This window comes from Mus musculus, chromosome 13 (assembly GCF_000001635.26).
Source record: "Mus musculus strain C57BL/6J chromosome 13, GRCm38.p6 C57BL/6J".
NCBI lineage: Eukaryota > Metazoa > Chordata > Mammalia > Rodentia > Muridae > Mus > Mus musculus.
Window position 1 is genome coordinate 67,795,968 of NC_000079.6, and position 16,573 is coordinate 67,812,540.

The 16,573-nt window shown below is 41.8% G+C and overlaps 1 long non-coding RNA gene and 1 pseudogene across 1 annotated transcript in view; one reads left to right on the plus strand and one right to left on the minus strand.

Moving 5' to 3' along the window:
* Window positions 1-626: 626 nt before the first annotated feature.
* Window positions 627-16,573, minus strand: part of 4930525G20Rik (RIKEN cDNA 4930525G20 gene) — a 34,392-nt gene continuing 18,445 nt past the window's right edge. The window contains exon 3 of the long non-coding RNA NR_045194.1: window positions 627-745. This is a non-coding gene — a long non-coding RNA (RIKEN cDNA 4930525G20 gene). The remainder of the gene's footprint in view (window positions 746-16,573) is intronic.
* Gm9625 (predicted gene 9625) lies at window positions 14,205-15,304 on the plus strand (annotated as a pseudogene).

Consider the following 16,573-nt stretch of genomic DNA (forward strand, 5'->3'; position numbering starts at 1 on the left):
CAGGGTAAAGGAGTTAGTTAAAATGTTAAAATGTTAAATGTTAAAATGTTAAAATAGTTAAAATGTTTGTGGGGGTACTGTTGATCATGCATTCTTCCAAGCATTAGATGAGTCTAATTCCAGGTTCTTAGGGTCTAGAATGTCCTACTGTATGCCAGGCACCATTTTGAGAGCTAAGGAAATGACAATAAATAAGACAGACTGCATGCTGCACCTGTATCTCTAGGATTCATTCTCTGTTAGTGAGAAAAAAAGAAACGCAGATAAAATAGTGTGTCTCAGAGCTGTTATTAGGGCACCAGAGTAAAGGAGACCAAATGTTAGTGGATTACTGTTGATCATAAATTCTTCCAAGCACTAGATGATTCTAATCTTAGGTCCTCAGGGTCTAGAATGTCCCACTGTGTGCCAGGCATAGTTTTGATAGCTAACAAGATGACAATAAATAAGACAGGCTGTATCTTGCACCCATATCTTTAGGACTCACTCTCTGTCAAAAACAAGACAAAAGTGTTGTGAGCCGACCAGCGGCTCAAATGAACTGGGTTTCACCTGGGAGGCAAACCGGGGCTGAAAGAGAGGGAAACTAGGCAGACGAGAGAGAAATGGAGCCAAGACAAGGTTCTGATCAAGGCTCAAATGTTTAGTAGCGAATGTGCTTATAAAGGATGGGGAGGCCCATTCCCTCCAATTCATTCTTGGAGCCCAGCTGCAGGTGACCAGCCTGCTTCAGGCTGAGGGGAGGCTACAGAAAAGAAACACAGTTAGAATAGTAGGTTTGCAATATAATGGCGTTGCATTTAATTTATGACCAGGTTATAATGCTTAGCAGTGTTGTTCAAAAGCAAAGCTATTATTTGAATCTGATAATTCAGTTAATTAAAATTTCCTTTTAAGGCATATACTAATGAGGAAGACCTATTTTATTTTTGCCTCTGAATTCCCATTTGGTATATAAATTTAGCCCTAAGATTCCAGTGCCAAGACCAATTTAATTCATTTGCTCGGTTACAAGTTAAGAAGAAAGAACTTTCTTAGTGCATTAGCTATCTGCTACTTTGGTATAATGACCATCTGAATCTATGGATTTTCTATAATTATCTTTTGCTATGGTGACTAGCTGTCCAGTCAGTGGGGAAAAAGTATTTCATTTTTATTGCACTGATAACACTTGGCTGGTAACAGATGTGAATACCAACGTTCTTTTTCCTTTGTAGTAATTGGATCCATGAGACATACACTAAATATCCCTCTTGGATGTATTAGTGGGGCATCAGATACAGACTCCTTCAATAATTCCAATTCACCCTAATGCAGTTTGAAATAAAAAGCAGCTGAGTCATGAGGATATACTGATGGATCCACACCCCAGTGTTCACAGAGACTGTCCCTTGTCAGAGATAACCACCATCAGTGAAACTAGTTACTTTTTAAGCAGATATAATTTCTGCCTGATTGGTGCACACAGAAATGAATATTTTTCTTTAATTGCGAGGAAAATAAGAGAATAAATTAAAAGAAGGCCATGACATTTATAAATCCAGAACGCTTTTTAAAATCCCAACAGTGTCTGTGCGTGTCTGCGTGTGAGGGGGGTACATGCATGAGTGCATGTGTGAGTGTGGCTGTGTGTAAGGATGCATGTATGTATGAGATAGCAGAGACTGAGGAAATGCTCTTTATTGGTTCTGTCTTCAGAAGTGCTTTTTACGGCTATAATTGCTAAGTGTATAAACATGACTACTCAATGGAATGGTTAAGGGGAAGGTTTTTATTATAGATATGAGAGACAAAACAGGAAGAGTCTAGAGCACAGAGCAAGAAGTAGACCAAACATAGCCAGCAGACTGGACATGACTATGGAAAAAGCAGAAGCAGAGAGGGGGGTGGGTGGAGGGAGGGAGAGGAGGAAAGGGGGAGGAGAAAGAGGAGGCAGAGGCAGAGGGGGAGGAGGAGGAGGAGGAGGAGGAGGAGGAGACAGACAGACAGGACCCATCATGGTGAATAGCTGGGGTAAGGGAAGCCCATGAACTGAAGGGCATTTAGGCAAGGGGAAAACGGAGAAAACCCTAGGCTATGGACTTTGAAATGTGTAACTTGTGATACTGAGGGATTCTGAATGCCAGTATGAGCTTTGGTATAAATTTTTGATTTCTTCATTGAGGGGTATTCTTCTCTGCTATTCTACAATGGCTAAAAGTCAATATTGCCTTTTGTTTTGTTTTGTTTTGTTTTGTTTTTTTTTGTTTTGTTTTGTTTTGTTTTGTTTTGTTTTGAGACAGGGTTTCTCTGTGGAGCCTTGGCTGTTCTGGAACTTGCTCTGTAGACCAGGCTGGCCTTGAACTCACAGAGTTCTGCATGCTTCTGCCTCCCAAGTGCTTCTCGGAATGGGTTTCTGGTTGCCGAGTCGGCAAGAGTGGGTGACAGATGCAACACGAGAGAGTGTGTTGAATCTGAATGTAATGTACAAACGAAAACCGGACTTTAAAAAAAATATTTATTAAGTAAGTACACTGTAGTGGTCTTCAGACAGACCAAAAGAAGGCCTCAGATCTTATTACGGATGGTTGTGAGCCACCATGTGGTTGCTGGGATTTGAATTCAGGACCTTTGGAAGAGCAGCCAGTGTTCTTAACTGCTGAGCCATCTCACCAGGCCCCAAAACCAGACTTTTTTAAACAGAAGAAAAAACAAGAAAAGCCAGGCAGACATATCCACTGAGTTACAGTGACACAAAACAAAAGGAATTCATACATCAAAAGATGGCGGGGACCAGGCCTTGTTTTCCACTTAGAATGGAACCAGATGTAATGCTAGTCTAATGTTAAACCCACCACCAGGTGTTCTTAGTAAATACCTGATTATGCTGTTCCTTTGGGCCTATTGAAGAAACCTGTCCCAGGGGGATTACCTTCCACTAATTCTTCCATGGTTAACCCACCTATTCACTAGGCCATTGTGTATTCCCTTGTTTGGGTGAGACTCGGCTATTGTCCTCAGTAATTGCAATGCAGACTAGCCCGGAGCTATTCTAGCTCTGTTCTTTGTAATGCCTAATTAGTTTCACTGTCTCTACTAGAAGTGAATTTGAATGTTACTGAATAGGTAATATTCTTACTGAATTCCTACTGAATTCCAAGCTCATAGGCTTCAAGGATTTTCTATGATGTTAGAACACTGCTGGAGGCTTACCTATGTCAAAAATCAATCTTTAAAGGCACTTATAATAAAACAATACTGAAAGAGAGCATACACCAGACTAACTCGGGGACAGGGTTTGAGTATATGGGCTATGAGAATGTCAAGGTTCCAGGAGGCTGAGTTTCCTTGAAACTCTTTGCCTTGTGACTGCCTCCAGGCCTTTCGACCGGACAGGCAGACTTCACTGGAGTGGGTGTAGCAGGTCCCTAGCACCAACAGTAAGTAGTAAATACTAAGGATTGCTTTAGCCAACAAATAAGAATTTTGTGTTGTATTTCCAAAGGATAGTGCCAGGGAATGGTGGTGCACACTTTTAATCCCAGCACTTGGGAGGCAGAGGCAGGTGGATTTCTGAGTTTGTGGCCAGCCTGGTCTACAGAGTTCTAGGACAGCCAGGGCTATACAGTGAAACTCTGTCTAGAAAAACCAAAAAAAGAAAAAAAAAAAAAGAAGAAAGAAAGAAAGAAAGAAAGAAAGAAAGAAAGAAAGAAAGAAAGAAAGAAAGAAAGAAAGAAAGAAAGGAAGGAAGGAAGGAAGGAAGGAAGGAAGGAAGAAAGAAAGAAAGAAAGAAAGAAAGAAAGAAAGAAAGAAAGAAAGAAAGAAAGAAAGAAAGAAAGAAAGAAAGAAAGAAAGAAAGAAAGAAAGAAAGGAAGGAAGGAAGAAAGAAAGAGGGAGCAAGCAAGCTGCAGAGGACAGAAGGACATGGGCTTATTTCATTTCTCTACAAGTCCAATCTGTGCGTAATATGCAAGCTATTAAATTATTAAATTTGAACACCCCAGCTGGTATCCCTCACAAAAGTGTCCTGCACTCAACTAAATATATTTCATACTAAAAACAGTAAAGTGGAGAATTTCTCTTCTCTTTTCCTCTCCCATTTCTCATTAGAATTTTTGTTGAAATCGATTCACAGGAGATACTGAAACACACTGAAATAATACTGAGCAGAGAATACAGTGGAGAACACTGAGGAGCACATCTGGAGATTAAAATGTGTGACTAGTGCCTGAAGATCAAAATTTAATCCCTCACTGGGTCATTTTTGGAACATTTCCAGAGTTCTCAGTCAGCTTATCGGGATGTTATAAGTACATTTTAAAACGTAAGAAACTAAGCAGTTAACAATATGCAAATTTATTATGTACACACAGAGAAAAATGCTTTTATTGCTGTCTGGATGCTACAGTAGTTTTCAATGTGTTTAGTAGACCCATAGTTCATAGTAATGGTTTTCTAAATATTCTTGTCTGTGCATCAGTCTGACCAGTTCTGTGTCCTTTCTCCTTTAGTTGACTGGACAGGATATACCTGCATATTAGTTCAGCAACCCTTCCCCACTTGCCAGGCATCCTATCGTCTGTGCACACTCTGCACGACCAGCTGCCAGCTGCTGCCTTCGCAGTGCAAACACTCCAGATAAAGAGAGCTCCTCGTGAAGAGGAAAATGCCAAGTGTTCCACATCTGGCCTACGCTTGGAGATTGGAGTGATCAGCACAGTAGCAAGTCTTTGGCTCACTCACAGCTCTAGTTTCTTAATTATAGCAACTCTAGATGGATACCTCTCATGGATGCTCCCCACACTTCTTGGCCAGTCTGAGCTTGAATTAAATAGAAAGAGTATTAATGAATATTCCTATACCCATAGGTCAATATGTAACAGGAATAATGTAGAATATAAATTGGTGTAAATGCAATGTGGATTGCCCACACGCCTTTTAGGTATTTCCCAAATTCTCCCTCCAGTGACTTTGTTCTCAGCTAGTTTTTTGAAACAACCAGCAGGATCTGAAAATGAAGAATGCACTTATAATTTACTCACGTCTAAGAGTTCTGATCGTTTAATTGTCATGAAAACCTGAAAAAGTGTCAAGACTTTTGTGGAGGCAAAAAACAAAACAAAACAAAACAAAACAAGACCTCCACCAGTTGGAGTGATAGAGCCTCACCTCTTCTCTGGTCCTCTAAAGCAGCACATCACTGTGATGTTTTCCCATCAGTTTTTGATTTGTGTTCCATGTATCACCCTTCATTTCTTTCATGAGTTTATAAGAAGAACTAAGACATCATGCCTCCTCAATCACAGTGTCCTCACACAAGGACCTGGGGCAGTTTTAATAAAATATTGATTCGCCTCAGTAAGGGACAGATATTAAAGACCTTTTAAAAAGCTGTAAGTTGCCGGATGTGGTAGCACACGCCTTTAATCCCAGCACTCGGGAGGCAGAGGCAGGTGGATTTCTGAGTTCGAGGCCAGCCTGGTCTACAAAGTGATTTCCAAGACAGCCAAGGCTATACAGAGAAACCCTGTCTCGAAAAACCAAAAAAAAAAAAAAAAAAAAAAAAAAAAAAAAAAAAAAAAAAAAAAAAAGAAAGAAAGGAAGAAAGAAAAAAGAAAAATCTCTAAGTTGGTCTTGTAATTCTGGAAAAATCTAAGCAACTAAGCAGGCTCAGAACTCAGGCCTTCGTGAGAAATAAATGCCTATGTTCTTCAGGTCAATGCTAGCCAGCAGCAAACAGGAAATACGTCCAAATATTCACAAAGTGCTTCCTGAGACAGGAGTTTGGTGGAAGCCAGTCTCTTGTCGGGATGTCAGTGATGGTATAAATTATTACTCAGGCTCTGTCATGCTCTCTGCTGACATTTCTTCCTTCCTGTCCTGTGTCTGCATGTACAGGCACCAGCTCACCAGGTGAGAACATCGAAGAGGGACAGCTGCAAGATAGTCACGGCAGCGCCGTTTTATTACACTCCAACATATTTCAGGTACCATCCGAGAAACTCCCACTAATTTTTTTCCTTTTGAGACAGTGTCTCTCTACATAGCCTTGGCTGTCATGTAGATCAGGGAATCTCCAGAGACCCACTTGCCTCCGCCTCCTGAGTATTGGGAATTAAAGGGATACATCACCAGGCCAGGCTCTGATTTTCTCTTTGGTTAGACACATTTTTTTTTCAGAAGAGGAATAAATGGAGAAATAAAATGTCTTGCTAAGGTACACAGCTGACTTAGGGTCAGCACTAAGTGATCCTGTCTTCCGTCTGTCTGTGCTAAGGAGGAAAAACACTGAGTGGTTGGCAGGCAGGAAGTAAGGGTGTTTTGAGAGCTGATATCTAGCTGTTGTGATTTTTTTAAAAGCTGTCTATAATTATATGACTCTTGCTCAGCTCAGTGGAGCTTCAATGAAGACAGAGACTGACTGTGGTTCTTCTGTCACCAGGACACACGAGCAATCAATGCCCCCAGCTATTCCTTCTGAGAAGAGTGTCTCTGTCAGGAATCTCCACCATAAAGGACCCTAAGCTGGCCTTGGTGTCCTGTGCTGGCTTGCTCTATTTTTCCCAAGTCCACTCCATGCTCCGGCTCTACCAAGTTCTGTATCATCTACCCCAAGGCTTGTCTCTTCCAGCCCTCTGTCTGTGCTCGAGTCTTGCTCAAGCAGACTTCTTGTGTGGCATTTTCCCTTTCTTTAAGGATCTATGCCATGAATGTTTTCTGTCTCACTTTATACCCAAACTATTCTCTTCCTTGTTACTCTTTGGCTGTCAGATCTATTTTCTCTGTTTAGACCCTCTTTTCAACAGTAACAGCAACAACAGATGCTGTATGTAATGAGAGATGAAGATGTAGATGTTGTGGTGTAGCATTAAATCAGTTGTCTGTAGAAATGCACCTGTGCACATACCCTCCCCCACTCCACATCCACACACCATTGACAGCATTTTAATATTTTCTTCATATAAACATACAGCATTGCTTGCAATCCCTAAACCACTTTATCTTTCGTTAAAACTGAGTATACCATCTCTTCTCACTAGACAGGGAGAGTTAACTTGCTACAAATGAACAAAAGCAATGTAGCCTACTCACTAGAGAAGGCTCCCCTGTAGCCTTTACACACCCCCTCCCCACCCCCCAACCCCAATCGTCCCTATCCCGTGTGGTTCATGAGTGCTTTCTCCTTCAAAACTTTAGGCTGTTGTTTTTCTAGTAGTGTTAGTCAAGCCTCAGAGGAAATTTCTAAAACATAGAATCTCCATCATGGTTCTCTTCCACCCCACTTCAACTCACTCCCACCTCCATCCACTCAACAGAGAAATTGTCTTTCTTGCATAACATCTTGTTAATCCCAGGAGAGCTTACATGGGGTCCAACTAGGGTGTCTCTGCCCATACTGGTGTCCCAGGATTCTGTGCTGCACAGATTACTCAAGAAAAATTAATCTGTCAATTATCTAGTCAAAGATGAGTGAGGCTCTACTCAAAGAATGAGAAAGACTGTGGAAAGTTGATGGATATATTCATTAAATTCCCCACCCTGTCTTGGGGCAACTAACGAGTGTTTCTCTGCCCAGCAATTACTACTTTCTGAGGATTGCTGCTGCATTTTGAGCAAGTGACTCACATCTCATTGGAAATCATTACTGTGCACATGACAAGATGTCCGAGCAGCCAGGACACTTACACCAGCTGCTTTGCGGTTAGTGGGAAATTTTAATCACATCATTTGAGTAGCATTATTCATCCTACTAAGCGCCTGAAATGTGATAACCATTGGGGCTGTTATATTAGGTACGGAATTCACTTGCTTTCCGGTGTCTCTTGTTTTAGTATGCCATTACGAAGTAAATGGTTCTTTGGAATGTGATCTTGAGAATCCTTCACTGTCAGAAAGCATTTCCTGTACAAGGGTTGTACATCCCTGGGGTGTCTTCAGGTTACAGGGACTATTAAGTACTGTTATTTAACTTCTTAATCATGTTCTCTTTCTCTTGGGAGCTCCGAAGCTTATTGTCCTCAAGTGGCCAGGTTAATGGAGTTTGCCTTTGGAGATTAACATTATTGTAAGGAATTTATTGCTTTCTTGGCAACACTTATCTGTCAGCTTTCACATTAAGGGTGGAAATGCAGAGCTCTTGGTAGGAGGGCATTCAAGCAACCTACACAAGGATGTGAGGAGGGCATCTTCCCTCCTGTTACTTGTCAACTTACGTGGTCATTAAGCATTCACTTTCCCTCCTTGGTTACTTAAGGAAGGTCTAGAGCCCAACAAGGAAGCAACATGTTGGCTTTCTGCAGATCTCTGATACTTCCTCCCTAAAACCGGTGCCATTCCTGAGGCTGCACTGAGTCAAACAGGCTTAAAACAGATGAAACTGCTTCTTAGATAGGATTTCCTACTGCATAAGGCATTAGCTGCAGAGAGCAATGAGGAGCGTTAAGACGGGAGCATAAGTGAGGGAGAGTTGATAAGTGGCTCTTCTTCCTATAGGAAAAAAAATAGCCACAGTAATGCTTGCCATCCGTACTGCAGCTCAACTTTGTAAATCAGGCTGTCTCTGTGTGCATGTCTCTCTGTCTCTGTCAGGGTGTGTTTGACTCTGTGTGTATGTCTCTGTTTTTATGTGTGTGTCTTTTCTGTCCCTGCTGTGTTTCTCTCTCTCTCTCTCTCTCTCTCTCTCTCTCTCTCTCTCTCTCTCTCTCTCTGTGTGTGTGTGTGTGTGTGTGTGTGTGTGTGTTTTCTGTCTCTCCTGTGTTTCTCTGTCTCTATCCCTGTCTGTCTCTTTGTCTCTATGTATATGTCTCTCTGTGTGTGTTTCTGACTTTGTGTATATGTCTCTGCGTGCCTGTCCCTCTGTTTCTCTCTATGTGTCTCTCTGACTGTGTGTATGTTCTTTGTTTCTCTGTGTGTATGTGTGTGTCTTTTCTGTCTCTCCTGTGTTTCTCCGTCTCTCTCTGTATGTCTTTCTTTCTATGTTTCTCTTTCTCTGGCTCCATGACTCACTTCCTCTCCTGTTTCTCCCTTCCCCACTTTCTCCTCTTACTCTCCCTCACAGTCTTCCTTCCTCTCTCCAATTATCTTCAACCTCCATCCCAGTTAACAGGATGAGCTTGATGAGCTAAAGTCAAATGAGCAAAACAAAGCAAAACAAAACAAGACACTGGGTTCGAGCCACATAGGTATAGGCACACTGTCCTAATGTGGCCCAGGAGATTGAAACAGGCTCTGCTGACACCTTCCCTCCCAAGGCTGGACACGATTCTGCTTCCACCCTCTACCAGTCCCCTGCTTCCTTCCATCATTTTTTATGTCTTTAATCTTCCTTGCCTTGTTCAATTTTATTCTAATCATATGCACATCTAACTAAATAGGCATTAGATGTAAAGAGGGGATTAATCCTAAAAGTTAAGTTTGAAGATACATTTTTCCTTAATGCACATGTACCTGAAACCAGTCTGAGCTGGGTTGAATCTACTTACTTTGTACTGGATATGCTGGAAATATGTTTGGGTAGAAACTGTCCAAGTTTGATGGTCATGGAAAAATGAATACTTATTTCATTATGTGGAGGGTAGGGGGTTGCTACTTGGTGCAATGGAGGTCCTGGGTTGTTAATAGGTTGCTAGATGCATTGGTCAAAGTGGAGTGTGCATGTACTGCACGTTATTAAAATTACTAGACACCTTACATTTGGTCTTCGTCCAGCCACTTGAGAATGCTATCTGAATTTTCTCCCAGAAAATTTAGGCCACCTCCAAGAAAGTATCTAAAAACCAAATGGAAAACACACATCTATTTAAAAACCAGGATCTCTAGACCTATCAACAGCATCTCTAGCAGGGACTGATGTGCCCTAATGTTGCTATGGCCCAAGAATCAATTGAATTATAAATAAATTGCAATGATAGAGCTGAAAAGATGGCTCAGCAGTTAAGAGTGTGTGCTGCTCTATAAGGGATCCTAGTTTGATCCCCCAGCATGCACAGCTGCCTATAACTTCTAGTCCATGGGAGCTAGCACCCTCTTTTGTCCCTAGTGGGCACTGTACTCATGTGCACAAACCTATGCAAAGACACTCACATATACATATTATTTAAATTAAAGTATTTTAAAGTGGATTTCACCAAATAGTTTCATTAATATGAGCTTCAGTGGATATATCAGGATTCCAGGGGACAGGGCTGGCCTGTCTTTAAGTGTTCCACACATCCTGAGGTAACTTCTGGTTTGTAAGTGGCCAGTGATGCTCATTTGCCTATGTGACCATTTGCATATCCTTTTCTGTCTACTCTGTCTATAGAAAATTATTATGTTGGACTTGCCAAGGTCTTGCCCAGTAGTGCACAGACAGACCCTCAACCTATTCTCTTGTCTCAAGCCACTCCTTTTTGGGACAGTCCTGATGCTATACTACCTAAATTTTCATTGTCATGAACCAACAGGATGTTTGTGTGTGTGTGTGTGTGTGTGTGTGTGTGTGTGTGTGTGCCTAAAAATTGACATCAATTGGTGATGGATGTTTGCTGTTGTTTAAGGGGAGTTGGTCACTAGTTGTTAATGATCTTAGTCAGAGAGGAAACAAAGTATAAGAGGCTAGATTCAGGGATCACTTTTTTCTCTTTCTTTTTCTTCTATCCTTTTCTCCAGTATCTAGCATTAGGAAGGAAAGGGGGAGAAGGGATGAAAAGAAAAGAGAGGGGATATAGGAATGATAGGATAAAAGGTTAGATTATTGAATGTACTTTATGACTTAAGAATATCAACAAGCCAAATATTTTTATATTTGAATTTTGTATATTTGATATAAATTTAAGGGTTTTTTACACACACACACACATTTATATATGTATATATATATACATGTTTTAACTTTTGTTCAAGGTATTGTACCTATACAACTTATTTAGTATGCAATGTGAAGTTCTAGTCTTTGAAAGCTGCTACCGCAAACTGTTAATGATAGTTAAAACAATGCAATACTAGTCAATAAAACCTTGTGGTCATGCTAGGTTATAGTTCAGTCAATTACAGAAATAAACTTTATTTAGCTTCCTGTAGAAAATTTCAAAGTTAAACAGATAGTAGATAGCAAGATACAAGCAACATTTGCCTATACAGATGGACTGTAGACAGAATAGATGGTCTTCAAAAACCTCAGAGATACACAAAATATGTTATTTGTTCTTTTGGTTTTTTGTTTGTTTTGATTTGATTTGTTTTGTTTGGTTTTTTGAGACAGGGTTTCTCTGTATAGCTCTGGCTGTCCTGGAATTCACTCTGTAGACCATGCTGGCCTTGAACTAAGAAATCTGCCTACCTCTGCCTCCCAAGTGCTGGGATTAAAGGCGTGCACCACGACTCTCCAGTTTAAAGCTTTCTCTCCCCCACCACCCCATAAAAGGTTTTACATGGTAGGGAAGAATCTGCTCCTGGCAGCAGCCCTAAAATTCTTCAAAGATGATGATGAGCATCAGAGAACTTCTTTATGGAGTTTGCTTCAAATGTTGGAAATCTGCCACTGCCCAGCAAACTGCCCTTGCCTGGACTGCTGACAATATTCTGTCCAAACTTGACAAACCAGATGGAAGGAAGTCAACTGCTGAGCTTTGCTGCTAAAACAAAGTAGGCAAGGCCTACAATATTACTGCTTCACAATAAAGCCTATCAGATATTCTGGGCTGGAAGGCCAAAGATGATGTCCAACAAAACTGACAAACCTTGGGAAACTCTCCAGGTAGTCAGAAGTCTCTTTCATTTCTATAGTTTTGGAAGTTGCTTCCTCTACACTTGCTGCATACTCAAGTAATATTGATCCTTCAGTCTCTGATGGGGTTGAAGATTAGATAAAGTTTCACACTTAAACTTGTTTAGGATTCCCCATCCAGACTCGGAGGAAGACTATGTATGAAGCTAAAGAGAGGTAATTAGCAATGTGACAAATATATGACTTTATATGTTTTATTAAAGATTTAATTTTATGTGTAAGGTTATGTTGCTTGCATGTGCATCTGTGTGTTATATACACGCATTGCATGCAGAAGCCACATATGAGCTTTAGATCTCCAGGAACTAGAGTCACAGATGGTTGTTAGATACTATGTTAATGCTGAGAACAGAACCTCAGTATTCTGGAAGAGCAGTCAGTACTCTTAACCACTGATCCATCTCTAACTTCCTAAATGTGTGGACCAGGCTGTCCTTGACTCCTGATCTTTGTTCTCCCATCTCATTAGCATAACCTAACAGTGAGCACTATTTCAAATGGATATATTTTCTTTGCTCCTCTTAAATATGCACATTTTTTTATTCTTTGAGATTATAATGACATTGTTTCTAACTTTGTGTTTCTCCCTGCAAAGCTTCCCATATATCCTTCCTTGTTCTCTTTCAAAGTGATGGCCACTCTTTCATAAATACATACATGCATGTGTTATTAAATACACAATACAACCTTCTAAGTCTGTATTGTGCTATTTGTACTTACATGTTTTCAGGGTTGGCCATTTAGTGTTGGATAACCAGTTAGTGTGCTCATTCCCGAGGAAGACTATTCTTTCCTCTCTCAGCATTCCATAGTGTACTGGCTGGTTTTGTGTCAATTTTACACAGGGTGGGGTTATCGCAGAGAAAGGAGCTTCAGTTGGGGAAGTGCCTCCATGAGATCCAGCTGTGGGGTATTTTCTCAATTAGTGATCAAGGGGAAAAGGTGTCTTGTGGGTGGGACCATCTCTGGGCTGGCAGTCTTGGGTTCTATAAGAGAGCAGGCTGAGCAAGCCAGGGAAAGCAAGCCAGTAAGTAACATCCCTCCATGGCCTCTGCATCAGCTCCTGCTTTCTGACCTGCTTGAGTTCCAGTCCTGACATCCTTTGGTGATGAACAGCAGTATGGAAGCATAAGCTGAATAAAGACTTTCCTCCCCAACTTGCTTCTTGGTCATGATGTTTTGTCCAGGAATAGAAACCCTAAGACACATAGTTACCTATTGTTCTTTCTGTAGGGTTGAGGTCTCATGAGTGTTTTCTTATCCATGTCAGCATGTCTGATGGTGTCCTTGATCAGGACATGTTTAAGCAGTCTTCTTGAGGCCTTGTACTGTAGCATCTGATATTCCTAAGAAAGGATCCACAATCTTTCTGCTGCCTCCTCCATAATGATAGCCTTAGGAATGAGAGTTATTTTATAGTGTATCCATTGGGACTGAATTCCACAATTCTGCATTTTGATCCTGTTTTTCTGTCTGCCACAAAGAGAACTTTCCTTGATGGTGGGTGATGACTATAATTCCCGGTTGGTAGAAGGACATATATTTAGAATGTAGTTAGAGATTATGGTGATTTAGACAAGTGTAGGTTGTAGGTTCTCCTCCAAGATCCATGGATTTACTGAGTAGTTGGCTAGGTTTCCAACAGCAGGCATAATTTCCCTCTTATTAAAGTCTTAAGTCTAATTATATTTGTTGATTAGCACTGAGTTGTGTGTGTTACTACTACAAACTGTGGGGTTTTTGTCTTGCTCTTCACTGTTGTAGTTTATAGGCATCATACCTACATATGACTATTGGTTGCACCTTCTCTTTGGAAACTTGCATGATGCCTTCTGTTACCATTAAAGGTAGTCCAAAGGGAGGAGGCATTCAGGTTAGTTCTATGTTAGAGGTCTCTTGGCCTTGTGTATTTAAGTGCATGATGTCTATTGCAATAGGGACTTACTTACCATGGAAGGGTGTTGCTTTCTGGCTTGCTCTCCATGGCTTGCTCAGCATGCTTTCCTATAGAACCCAGGACTACCATCTCAGAGATGGCACCATTCACCATGGACTGGGGTCTTCCACCATTGATCACCAATTGTGAAAATGCCTTACAGCAGGATTTCATGGAGGTGTTTCTTCAACTAAGGCTCCTTGCTATCTGAGGACTCTATCTCATGTCATGTTAACACATAAAACCAGCCAATACAACTTTGACCAATAAGTCAAAAGAGGGATTCCTGTCCGTAGTGTTAAGGTTATGTTAGATGGTCTTCGGTTTTTGAAGCAGCATTAGCTCAGATGGGAAATTTTTCCTTTAAAAACTATTTTGTACTTATGCATGAACTTATGTATATTACAGATATTGTAAAGTAGATGGTTAATAGTATGATGTTTTAAGATGTTTTCAGATTTCCTTACTGGTATCCTATGGGCTCCCATGTGTATTTATTGACCTCTCCCCCTAATTATCCACTCTCTCGCCAGGTGTCCTCGTTGGAGTGACATCGTCTTTAAACCCCGCGTGGCAATCCCTGACGCACCGCCGTGATGCCCAGGGAAGACAGGGCGACCTGGAAGTCCAACTACTTCCTCAAGATCATCCAACTTTTGGATGATTACCCAAAATGCTTCATTGTGGGAGCAGACAATGTGGGCTCCAAGCAGATGCAGCAGATCTGCATGTCCCTCCGAGGGAAGGCCGTGGTGCTGATGGGCAAGAACACCATGATGCGCAAGGCCATCGGGGGCCACCTGGAGAACAACCCAGCTCTAGAGAAACTGCTGCCTCACATCCGGAGGAACATGGGCTTCGTGTTCACCAAGGAGGACTTCACTGAGATTCGGGATATACTGTTGGCCAATAAGGTGCCAGCTGCTGCTCGGGCTGGTGCCATCGCCCCGTGTGAGGTCACTGTGCCAGCTCAGAACACTGGTCTGGGGCCCGAGAAGACCTCCTTCTTCCAGGCTTTGGGCATCACCACGAAAATCTCCAGAGGCACCATTGAAATTCTGAGTGATGTGCAGCTGATAAAGACTGGAGACAAGGTGGGAGCCAGCGAGGCCACACTGCTGAACATGCTGAACATCTCCCCCTTCTCCTTCGGGCTGATCATCCAGCAGGTGTTTGACAACGACAGCATTTATAACCCGGAAGTGCTCGACATCACAGAGCAGGCCCTGCACTCTCGCTTCCTGGAGGGTGTCCGCAACGTGGCCAGTGTGTGTCTGCAGATGGGGTACCCGACTGTTGCCTCGGTGCCACACTCCATCATCAATGGGTACAAGCGCGTCCTGGCATTGTCTGTGGAGACTGAGTACACCTTCCCACTTGCTGAAAAGGTCAAGGCCTTCCTGGCTGATCCATCTGCATTTGAGGCTGCTGCCCCTGTGGCTGCTGCCTACCACTGCTGCCCCTGCGGCTGCTGCAGCCCCTGCCAAAGCTGAAGCAAAGGAAGAGTCGGAGGAATCAGATGAGGATATGGGATTTGGTCTCTTTGACTAATCCCGCCAAAGCAACCAAGTCAGCCTGCTTAATTTGAGAAAGATGGAAATAAAGGCTTACTTCTCTTAAAAAAAAAAAAAAAAAAGAGTCCACATTCCCCATCAGATCACTTATATCCTGCTATTCTCTCTGTTGCCTCCTGCCCCTCCTGGGCCTTGGAAATGGTTCCTTTTAACTTTCCTAATTTCTGTAGTCAGTCCAGTGATTGTACTCACATCTGAACATCTGGAATTAGCAACTGCAGAGAGAACATATGATATTTGTCTTTCTTGGTTTGAGTTACCTTGCTCAGTACAATTACTCTTTCCCAGTTCTATTTATCTGAAAATTTTATTATTGATTTTTCTTTCCAGCTGAATAACATTCCATTTCACATATGGACCATATTTTTATTACCAATTAATCTATTGAAGGACATTTGGAATGTTAATATTTACTAAGTAGAGCAGCAATGGTCGTGGCTGAGCAAGTGTCTGTGAAGCACACTGGAGGCTCTTCTGGGCATTTGCTAAGAACTGGTACAGCTGAGTCATATGGTAAGTGCCCTTGTTAGGGTTACTATTGCTGTGATGAAATACCATGACCATAAATCAAGTTGTGGAGGAAAGGGTTTATTTTTTTTTAGAGTTGCATATGGTAGTCTGTGGGCTTGTGTACTGTAGTCTTTCCACAGAGGTCACCCTGCTGGGTGCAAGGGTTCAAGCAAAAGTGAGAGAATGGGAGCAGGAAGGGGGAGTCATTTCCTCTGCCTCTGCTGCTGCAGCTGGATCCACCTCTGTCTTCAGCATTGCAGTCTCAGTTGCTCCATGTTACCCTACACTGAGTCAGGCCAGGCTGGTCTCACTAGCCAGCAAGGAGTGTGAGGGAGGTTCAGGTGGCATTTTGGGAGAGCAGACCTCTTGCCACACCACCTCCAGTAGGATCTGTGTTACAAGTTCCACAGACTAAGGCAATTGACCTCAAAAGGGGGAGGCCTCCTGGAACCAGTTGTTGAACTCTTCACCAGAGAAAAAATTTTGAGTCGTAGTTCTCATGTCAATCTATCTGTTTTGTTTTCTCTTATTCCTTTTCTTATTTATATGTTCCTGGTAGCCTAGGCCAAGATCTTAAGTGAGAATAATGGGTAAGAAATAATCCCTAGAGATTGGGCCACTAACATGACCTTAACCCCAGGGAAACCAACACTTTACTTTCTAAATCATTTACAAAATTATTATGATAAAAACTTTCCCAACAATAAAATTTCATATGGCTACACATGTGTCATCGGAGGTGGATTTTGGTATATGTTAAAGAAAGCCTTAATTAGGAAGAATTAAAGTAGTTTAAATTTATACACT